The sequence below is a fragment of the Hesperophylax consimilis genome, chromosome 22, assembly GCF_061612785.1.
Source record: "Hesperophylax consimilis isolate HC1 chromosome 22, BYU_Hcon_1.0, whole genome shotgun sequence".
NCBI classification, from domain to species: Eukaryota; Metazoa; Arthropoda; class Insecta; order Trichoptera; family Limnephilidae; genus Hesperophylax; species Hesperophylax consimilis.
The window spans coordinates 9221214-9232999 of record NC_142857.1 but is presented as its reverse complement, the minus strand read 5'-3'; the positions used below and the strand labels follow the sequence as shown (position 1 = coordinate 9232999).

The following is an 11786-nucleotide window of genomic DNA, read 5'->3' as shown; positions in this document are numbered from 1 at the left end:
TTTTTTTTTTTGAAATTTTTCTATGTTAATTTGGATTAACATTGGGCGTCAGAGGGTATTTTTTAAATAGCAACGTAAAATAAACATAACACAAAAGTAATACAAATAACTGTTTCATGTCAAAAATGCACATTGACAATGTAGTGATAATCTCTAAGGTACAAACAAATAACATTTTAACTAAAATTCATTCATAAATAAAGATTTTTTTTTTTTTTATAGTGAATACCTCACAAGAGTCCCAACTGCTCCCGTCTGGAGCCAGTGAGACTATGGCATCCCCAATTGGGGGATGTTGTGAGGCTGAAGGTAAGTGGGGAAGGGAAAGAGGAAGGTGGGGAAGTACCTGGCTATTCAGATCTAGTCACTAAACACGGCTAAAGCCATTTGGAGCAACGTTTCAATTCTGAATGGTGGTCTTACACCAGGGCGATACTGGTAGTATCTTCCACTCTGGAACGTGCCGCAAATATACTATATATTATTTTTAATTAATTAATTGTGAAATAACACAAATTAATCAAATAAAATTTATTTGCGCACGCCGGGTTCGAACCCGCGACCTTCGGAATGGCAGTCCAATGCGTTACCACTGGACTATGCCGGCCGTCAAATAAATCTAAGATAATAAATCTTTAAAAATTCGCCATACCAGTGTTAATTTGAATGAACATTGAAATTCATTTACAATATTCTGGGAAATGACTGTGATCAGTGAATTAAACTGATGTTATTATTATAGAACACATCTTAATGCGTTAAAATATTTGTAATTCGAGTATAAAATATTGATATCTCACCTTAAATTAAGTAATCAATGACGGCAGAAATTCGATGAAACTCACAATCAGCAGATGTCAAAATATTTATCGTTGTTGTGGCGGGAATAAGGATTTTACCCCACCGGAAAAAAAAGACCCCACAGAAAAGACTACAAACTATAAGAAAATGAAAACGTGGCTTTTCTAAATCGCTACATTTACCTTTAAAAAATTGACAAAGTTCGTGTTAATTTGAATTAACACTGGGGCTGAAAGAGTTAAGGACAAACTAGTTTCCCGAGACAAGACAGAAACAGTGAAATAAACCGGTTTAAAGTTTAACATAATTATTACATCGAAAACAATTTTTTGCTGTAATAAAAAGTTGCAAAAAAATAATCCGAAGTTCAGAATTCTTCCTTTCTTTTTGGGTTCTTTTTTTTATGGTTATTGTATTTACTAATATAAACAGGATCAAAATGATTGCGTTGTGTTTTTTTTTAGTTTAATATATTGTTGTGAGCTGAACATAATTGTGCTAACCTAGATATTTCAGATACAAACAGTTGTAGAAATTGTATGATGAGTTCACAGCTATGTATCTACATGGACGCTGCAAGATCTTGGTGATGGTATATTTATTGTAATCTTCATAGGCCGTACAGAAATGGCTTTAATGGTAGGGAACAAAGGAACACTGATAAACAGTAAAATGGTGGTAATTAATAATAATTACAATTTTCATATCCGATATCTTCCATTTATCCTCAGTCCAGTTTACCAAATGCTCATTAAAACAAACAAAAATAACAATTCCCTACCCTCGCTGCGTACATTAATTTGTATCACGTTTTAATTTATTTTATTTTGTTCACCTCTTATCATAATATTTCGAGTTAGATATAAAAATAAATAAAAATTTCAATAAATGGGACAAGGTTAGCTGGATTACGCGTACGCGTCATCTCTGTAAGGGCATATGTCCGCGAAGGTCAGAGAGACCCAGAGAGAGACCCAGAGAGGCCAGGACTGGTTTTTGTTATAATTTTTATAATTAACCCCACACAGCCCTGATAGGAAATAAACATCTTCAGTCAAAAAATGTAATCTTTGGGCATGCTGTGAAAATGGTGCACATTGGACTCGGAAAATAATTTATAAAATTTTCGATAAACCGTCGGAGGGGCAAGGTGGTACTCGTTGAGGACACATAACAGAATATTTCACATTTTCATATATGCGGAAAGTTGCTTGTATAATGAAGGAGTGCTTTGAACTCTCGACGCCTGGGTGGGGATCTGACGCATTTTCCACTTTGCTACTAGACGGTCAAACTGATTTGTTTTAAAGGTTTCGATTTTTCAGCTTTTTTCAATCAAAAATGTCCTTTGTTTTAACAGAGTACGGTTTTCCATCATCAATATTGATCAAAATATATTAAGAAAGCGCAAAACACCGCCACGATGTACTAATTAAATTCAATTTTTCGCCATTGAAACGAATGTCAAAGTAAATATGTTACGGCTCAAGCGGCCAGAGTTGTTAATAATGCCACTATTCCATTGGAGTTGGAAATGATATTATAGGGCAGCGGTCGGCAATCAGTTTTGGTGGCGGGCTCGATATTCTACTAGTTTAATCCTCCATCATTGAACAATCCACATTTCCACTTGCAATGATGGAAGTGGGTGTTCATTGTAACCCGGAAATACTGCTTTGAAAAAAAGTTTTTCTTTAAACGAGTTTATCAAAATAACAAAAATGGCAGAAACGGCAGCGAGACCTTTTTCATACAAAACATAAGTTTTTATTTGAGGCAAAAATAACAATCCAAACCAAATAATATTTAAAAATATAGGCCATTAAAGATATCGATTTTTTATGATTTTAGAAGCAACATGCAATGGTGGGCATATTTCGGGAGGAGTAATTCATATTTATTCAATAGCAGACTGAATAACTTACATTTATGTTTTCTTCACTAACTAACTAACTAACCATAGACGGACCGCTAAACAACTCGGTCTTGGCACACACTTCTTTACATTCATACATCGTCTCATACAACCTCTTCTATTATTTTGACTCTTGACATGGCCCGACTCAAGTATCTGATACACTTGATCGTGCCTCGTCTTCCTCGGGCGTCCCTGACTTCTGCTACCATTCGTATTTGCGTCATATATTCTCCTTACACTCTTTTCTTCGCTCATTCTCTCTACATGCCCAAACCATCTAAGCGTCTCTTTCTTAATCTTACTCATTACGCTTACATCAGCCTTGCACTCTTTGCGGATCGCCACATTTCTCACACGACATACATGGTTTTACCACACATGCTCCTCAGGGATTTCGTCGAAGGAATAATCGTCCGTTGGCTGGGACTTTCCCTTCTGAACCCGCGGGCCAATTATTAATTTTATTTAAGTGCATTTTTTAAATTGTTCACCGACAATTGCTCAAAATGGTTCGAAACAGTTTGGAACACTTGCCCGTAATCATTTTACCCCGAAGTAGTTTTACAATACAAAACACAGCTACACGTGCAAGAATCTATATAAAACGTACTATATGGCTTAAGGCGATGCCATACGTAGTAATTTAAAATCATGTGTTTTTGGTTTGAAAATTTGGTCGCCTAGAAATGTTTCAGATGATTTAATTAAATACTGCGAGTAGAATACATCTTGACCTTGAAACAATCGAGTATTTTTAGATAAGTCTTTTTATAAGCCCAGAAAAAAATAATGTATAGGGCCTATGAAAACTGCTTTAATGTTCAAAATCTCCTACTTACGAACCCATTTTCGGTTATGGTTTTATTGTATAATGTGGTAAATTAAGTTGCTTATAAAATGATCGAAAAACATTTAAACATTTGTGCAGAACATCCACAAAATAAAATAAAAGGCACTTTTTGGCCATGTTTTTTTCTTGCATAAATCATAACAGGTGGATGGTGTGTAGCGGGAATTTAAGCCTTATCGCCATCTACGTAAGGTGTGTTATTGATGGCGGCTCGATTCAAAATATTACACGACGTAATACATCGCCTTAAAAATAACATTTTAAAATTAAAATACTAGACAGCTAAACAATAAAAGTTACGTCTCTCATTAATTATGTAAATCATGACATGTTGTTTTTCTATTCTAGTATTTTCCTTATTAAGTTGTTTTTTTCAATGAACAGTCATTCTCAATCAAACTTTAGAGAGGAAACTAATCAATAATAATATTTGGTGATTTGATGATTTTTATAGCGCGTTTTTTGTGCAAAATCACCTCAAGGGCGCTGTACAGCTAGTCATTAATAAAATAGACAACAAGCACACAAATCCTTGTGACTCATTTTAATAAGACCTCAAACTGAAAAATATATTTGGCTTTTTTAAGTGATATCGCACAAGAATTTTAAATTCCGACGGATCTTTGACTCGGATGATTGATTTTATTCCCAAATAGTTTTATTTTCATTCTTATTAGCTATGTTTTTAAATACTTTCTTCTTTCTGATGCCCTCTTCGATAGGATGTTAGCTATGTAGATAAATAAATAAAATATATACATAGATACAATATATACATGTGAATATAATAATAAATCATTTTTAACTGCCTTTAAATTATCCAAATTTATTTAATATCCACGGTATAAATATACCATACACAATAATCACATAGTCACAGACTACAAGCATAATCAAATATTAGTAATAATTTATAATTTAAAATAACGATTAACTGTGGTATTTGATCATGAAATGACAACAAAAAGTATAAAATTAATACAAGCTCTAGAGAGTACAAGTACAAGTACATACAAAAAATATTATAAACAAGTATGAGTAGACTTAGGTTTAATTAATAATTTTTGTACCTAACTTCTGAGCAGGTAAACAGATCCGCTACATCTGCGTACCTATTACTAACTTCATGTAATCTAGGTAAAAGTGAGTGTTTGCAATGCTCAGTCCTGGAATCGAGGATTTTACAAATAGTAGCTCTTGTAGGTATATGAAATTCGATGAGGTTAATTAAATCAAGGCTGTATACACTACCATTTACAATTTTGAACATAAATATTAGGTCAGATATAATTCTTCGATCTGAGAGATTTAATAAATTACATTTTTTCAATGAGTAATTATAGTTTATGCTTTCAATGGGAATACCGAGTTTAAAATTAATGCGTTAAGGAATTTGTGTTGAGTTTTTTCTATTCAATCTGAATGTATTTCAAAAAGGGCGGACCGGATCGAGGAGTTATATTCGACTTGATTTCTAACTAATATGAATACAAAATTTTCAAGGTTGAAATATTCCTGAAGTTTCAAAGAATGTAGCTAAGCATTTTCACTCCCTTATTATTAATTGCGTTTATGTAACATAAAATTTTAAGGGCCCACTATTCGAATTTCATCCAATTTCCGAGATATTTTTCTTAAAAGTTTGAAGTTTTTAAGCTCTTAAAAAAATATATGTTATTCTTTAAGATAGTATCTATTTGTTCCAAAAGCCGAAACGGTAATTATTTGAAATTCCCTCGATAGAAATAAATCGCAAAGTATGCTCCGAAAAATATTATTAACACTTTTATTTCTGTTATTTTACAAGTTATATGTATGAAAAAAATCACAATGCTTCTTTTAATGCTATTCAATAGACCCCAAAAGTAATTTTTGCTATTTTTGAAATACGCCGTGATTTATTAAACATTTTCACAACTGTCGCTTACGCCTATTGCTTTTAAATCATATTTATTATAGCGCGCTCGCTCCGACTTGAAGATTAACCTATCTTTATTTGAAAAGTTCATTCGCCAACTCGAGGGCTTTGGGGGCAGACGTGTCGTTCATCGTTCTATGATCTACAGACGTGCGATTACGTGCAAATATTTGAATTTATAAAGATAATTTTTACGCGTGTAAAGTTTATGAGTTAATAAATATTGTTTTTTCAAAGATGGGAAATACACGAAAGATATCCCGTATTTCAAAGAAAAAATGTTATCTCATAAAATTATATCCTATCTAATAGGTGAGAAGAAAAAAATACAATTTTTGATTTATAAGCTTATATTTATTATAAACGATAATTTACTATAAAAATTAATAATTCATATTTTTATTTATGTATTGTGTAGTAAAAAGTTATTATTTTTTTTTCAGAATAGGTACTTTGGGAAATAAAACTAATTCCAATGCATTAGAAATTACGGGGTAAATTTTTATTAATTTAGTTTTCTTGTTGTCTTGTCTCTTTTCTTGTTCCTATACGATCGTGATTTATTTGCGAATTAACTTTCTACGTACACAAATACACACGTCACTTTACATCTGCTCCTTAGAGTAATATTACTCTAAGATCTGCTCTAATGATTCACAATGCAACGATGTCCGAAATATAATATAATATGTAATAATAATAAGGGCCACCTGTTTCAAATAACAATACTCGAACGTGGAATCCAGAAAAATAATGAACGGGCCAGCGAAAAAAGCTATTGAAAGTTCTGAAACTGTGGGGAATATAATTTAATAAAATAAAATACTTTTTTGTTTTAAAACCACGATATTTATTAATTTAAGAACCGACCGGTTTCGCTTTACTTAAGCATCATCAGGGTACAAATTAATACTAAACAAGAAGTACACAATGTGTGCATATATATAACAAAATATAGAGGGAGACAACATGATACAAATATAAGCAACACAAAGACGGTCATAAAATACATTAACATAAGTGCACAAGTAATGGAAAAACCGCTAGATAATTATGTAGACTAATGGGTTATACGAATAAATCGGGAGAAACAAAACATCAACTGGCAAGGTGGTAAGGAGGTAAGGAGAACTGGGAATTTTTTATGGGTTTATTGGAAACAGACTTAATATTGGACTACTTGATATGTCTAATTGATTATTAAGTATCTGACTTTTGGTTTTTACAGCTTTTTTAATTTCTAGTGCCTCTAAATTGTTTAGTCTGTTACCATGCCCGTTTTTATGTAAGATGTTAGCACCGGTGCTATGACAGAATGTATGATCTTTATCGATCAAATGATTTGCAAATTCGGAAAAACCGTTATTATTGAGGTTTTATTGATGTTTTGTTTTTCCCGATTTATTCGTATAACCCATTAGTCTACATAATTATCTAGCGGTTTTCCATTACTTGTACACTTATGTTAATGTATTTTATGACCGTCTTTGTGTTGCTTATATTTGTATCATGTTGTCTCCCTCTATAATATATTTGTATCATGTTGTCTCCCTCTATATTTTGTTATATATATGCACACATTATGTACTTCTTGTTTAGTATTAATTTGTACCCTGATGATGCTTAAGTAAAGCGAAACCGGTCGGTTCTTAAATTAATAAATATCGTGGTTTTAAAACAAAAAAGTATTTTATTTTATTAAATATGTCAAACCACAAAGTGATTGCTTTCTACAATAATATAATTTAGTTCAGTGATGTTATTTTTCATGTCGGAAGGAGGCCCTGAAGAAAATAATGTTATTTAAAAGGTCACTTGAAGTGCAGTTATAATCAATGATTTTATTTTTTTCTAGCTTCCACGAATAATCTGAAAAGGCATTATCTAAGGATTATACTCTTAAGGAGAATATAGAAAATGTAGAAAGGTGAAACGGATTTAAGATTTTCGATGAAATGATTGTGTTGTGAAATATTTATTTTGTTATTTATTACTTTATTTTTTTTTACAGTTTTACCGTACGCGGTCTTGTTGTAGAGTGGTATATCTAACTGTCATGGAAAGTTTTTTTCTGAGCTTTAAGAGAAAGGTTTCTTAAAGATACTGGAGTTATTCTAGGGCTATGTTAGATTTTTAACATCGATCACCGTAATGCTTGCCTTCCTGAATAAATCTAATTTTATTTAATCATTAACGGCCAAGATATTTTTGACAATGGTGTGTTTTTATCTTTCTGTATTCCAATCATTTAGCTTTGCTTCTAGGGTTGTGCCCCAGTATTGCTTTTTGGAGACTGTAAACGGATCTCTCGGCATTTAATGAAACTGCAGCAGAACAAAGGCTGTTGCTATATTGACGTTCATGGTATGTTTTGCTCAGATTGACGATAAGGTTTCCAGATCCGCATTTCGCTCGAAGCATGTTTAGGGTAATAAGTTTATAGTTTAGGGTTCTTTCACCGTATTTATGGGAACATTTCAGAACCACCAATCTTTCATTTTGAGTGAATCTTGTGTTTGTGATTAAATTATATTTGACAATTTAAACAAATAATATTTAGAGAAGTTAAAAATAAAATTGAAAGTTCACTGAAAGCTTAAACTATTAAAAGTAGTAATTTCATAAAAATGTAAATAAATAGAGCCCCTTTCACATTTTAGAATGTAATTTTATGTTGCTTACATGTTTTATTACTCTTTATAATTATTGAATTGTTTAAATGAATAAATAAATAATTACAAAAAAGTCTTCTGATTTGTAAGTCCTCGGGAAGCACTAAGGATCTTTCTATCTATCTTTATAATATAATAAATTTGATGAGCATAAAAATGTAAACGTGTATATAATTGATATAAATGTACAAAAGTAGATATTACACGTGTATAAATATTATATTGCGCATATTATACAAGATGTCGGGGGTAAAGTGCACAAACTTCGGGAGGTGATTCTAATTGATAGTACAAGTAAAAAAGAAAAAAAAACTTTTTTTGGAATTCCAACGTTTTAAGATAGTTTTCGAGTAAAAAAGTTTAATTTTTTGGATAGAAAAAAAAACAATTTCTTCTACGGAAAATAAATTTTTGTGGAAAAAATTTGGAAATTCGAATAATTTCCATTTCATTTTTACTTCTTCTAGCATTTAGAATAACCTCCTGAAGTTTGAGCACTTTACCCCCGGACACCCTATAAAGATAACCATATAAGAAAAACCTTATTGATGTAAAAATATATTTATTGATTTTATAAAAGTTATAAATTACTTTTATAAAAGTGATAATAGTATTTTAGTAAAGTAAAGTAATTTTTATACCTATTCAAATAACTTTCGTAAATGTTTTTTGTAAAATTAAAAAAAAATAATAATTAATTAAATCCGTAATAAAACCCATATTTTGAGAACCATCTTCATTTCGACATCGTTATAATTCGCTCGGTGCTAACTAAAAATGGTTCTGTTTTTCTAAAATTGCAATAGATGTCGGTAATTTAATTTCGTTATTTAAATTATAATCCCCAAAATTATTCCTAATACGAATTCAGACACCTCTGTCGGATTCTTTTAACACTAAATATTGTTTATTTTGAGGGTGTTGCCCAAATCTAAATTCTTCACGCGGAAAGCGGGCCCTTAAAGTCGAAAATGATTCCCATGTCATTGATTTCATCGACCTCTATCGAAGAAATTAATGAAATTAACGACATTAACTCAACCCTTACATTTGGGTTGAATTATTAAGTTCATATGAATAAATAATTGGCTGACTTATTTTGTAAAATCTTATTGAAAGACACTTATTTATAGTAAGGTAAAATGTATTAAGAGTACACCAATTAATTATCCCGTTTAAGTTATTATGTAGAAAGATACAATCTTCAGCGATTTTAATTTTTTTAAATATTTTAAAACTTCTTAAAAAGCAACAAATTTATATCATTATCGAATATATTAACAATTTCGTTTAAAACAGAAAAAACAAAATTGGGCTCAAATGGGACCCTTGTGGTACACCACTCGTAGCTATAAATTGGTTGGAAAGGAAACGAATTGATTTTTACAAGTAGAACTCTCTTAAGTTGCGAACCAGTCTAATAGTTTTCCATCAATACTGAACTTACATAGTTTAACTAAGAGAATTTTACGACAATCTTTGTCAAATGCCTTAATCCGTATGTATGGAATCGACTTGAGTTCTGTTAGCTAATGCGTTCTATATATAGTTTTCATGTAATGAGACATTTGTCAGAGTTGATATGCCCGACAAAAATCCATCCACATTATCGGGTCCGGCCACAGACATATGAATATATAGACTAGAAATTAAAGGTGAGGGGTAAAATCAACTGTTGAAGAACGAAGGGGGTAAAGCTGACTGTGATTCGTCAGTAAATCAATCTGACAGTATATAGGCATCTCGCATTATAATATCACCATTTAGTTCTTAAAAGTAAAATCTGCTTTTGAATGAATAGACATTTTTACATGGGAGCGCAAATTACTCGCCACGTTATGAACAATTTGCGAAGTCCAAATTCGGCAAAAATAAAAAACTTCTATTTTCAGAGTCGAATATTTTGTTTACGTATTTAGTTAAGACACTTTTATAAGTGTTCATAATTTACTTCCCAGTAACAACGATGCGCACACTTGAGAATCGCTACATTCGACCAGATGTATCTCGATGTGATAGTATATGTTTCTACAACTGATTCATATTATACGATGTGAATAAGCTTAATATGGAATGTAATACGACAATTGGGTTTATTCTCTTTTTCACATCTATTTTTACAAGTTTTCATGGCAAAAGCCACTATTTTGCCGTGTTATTTCATAAAATGCCTCGACCATAGCTCGACGCTAGTTCGAACAAGAATGATGACATCACATTCTCAAGATTCACGGGAAGCCATACGCGAGCCCAGCCGGCTCCAATGGAACCGGTATGGGGAGTGGGGAATAATACGCTTTTAATCACTTAGGACAGGTCTACTAATATTCATATGTCTATGGGTCCGGCCTTCTTGTTTTTGTCTAAGGATTTAATCTTAGTTTTAACGTCGTTTACATTGATGTGTATGGCAGGGATATATGTGCTCTCGTTAATGGATAAAGGTGGCATGTAATTGTCACCGATATCTTCGTCGTAAACACTTTTGTTTGTATCAAAGGCAAAGTATTCAGCAAAATAGTTAACCCTTACTTTCATATCAGTGCTACTTTTTTCTTTGAAATGCATTGAGATGGGTAAGCCTTGTTTGTTTTTTCTAACATGATAGAAAAGTTTTTAATGTTGGAAGGTAATTTTCGATTCCATTTATGTAATTAACATGCGATTTTTTAGACATTTTTTTTAAATAGAGTTTAATTACAGTTGGGAAAATATCTCATAGTCCTTTAGGGAGTTCGATCTTTTTTAGTTTTTTGGGATTTTTTTTTTACATATTACTATGTTAATTAACTCTCCATTGAACAATTTTGGGAACTTCGCTTCTTTGAAGTGCTTAAGTAGTACATATTTTTCAATGGCTCTATTTATAATTGGGTAAAATATTTCCAGATTGTAAATAATATTATTGTTGTTGTTGTTGTTGAAGTATACCCACTATTCCCTCGTACTGGCCTTACCCATGGATTTTTTGATGTGTAATATCTTTTAGCGCACCAAGAGGGGGTAAAACCGATTTTTGCGTAGCGGTTGGTGGAGAGTTGAATTCGCGTTTAGGTCCCCCCCAGGCGTCGTGTGTTCAATTCCTCGGCTAACTAAGTCCTCTATCACAACACAAGCAACATTTTCCGCTTACTGTGTTGGAAGTAAGGAAGTAAAGTATCTTTCTTTAAAAAGAAAGTGTGGCAAGACGGGACGACTCTCTTGCACGGCAAAGACAAAAGGTTTTTTTTAACCATAAACGCAAAGAGGAATCCAACTATCGTTTTCTGTAAGAGAAAAAATGAAATTTTTCTGAAAAATGTTTCTATGAAATTAATCAAATGAATGTGTGACATTTCAAAAATGAGTAAATTTTTGTAACTTGTGTCGTATTGATAAATAAAATTCTATTTAAAGGTATATGTGCCTACATTTTATAGTTTGGTGAATAAATTCATCTTCGATTTCAGGCCTAACTATTCGATGTGCATTTTTCACTAATTCAATGCACATTTCAAATGTTGAGTCAATGTTCTATCCCTGTCTATTATTTTTATTACTATATCTGTGGTAGGTTGTCAAAACTTGAGCATACGTCACAATCGAATATAATTGGTTGTGTTTCATACCACATTCCTGCCACATAAT

General features: G+C 31.9%; 1 protein-coding gene across 1 annotated transcript in view; it reads left to right on the top strand.

The window, feature by feature from the left end:
- The window catches only part of LOC149412806 (very long chain fatty acid elongase AAEL008004-like), a 99980-nt gene that overhangs the window by 28302 nt on the left and 59892 nt on the right, over positions 1–11786 (top strand). The gene's annotated exons all lie outside the window — the stretch shown is intronic.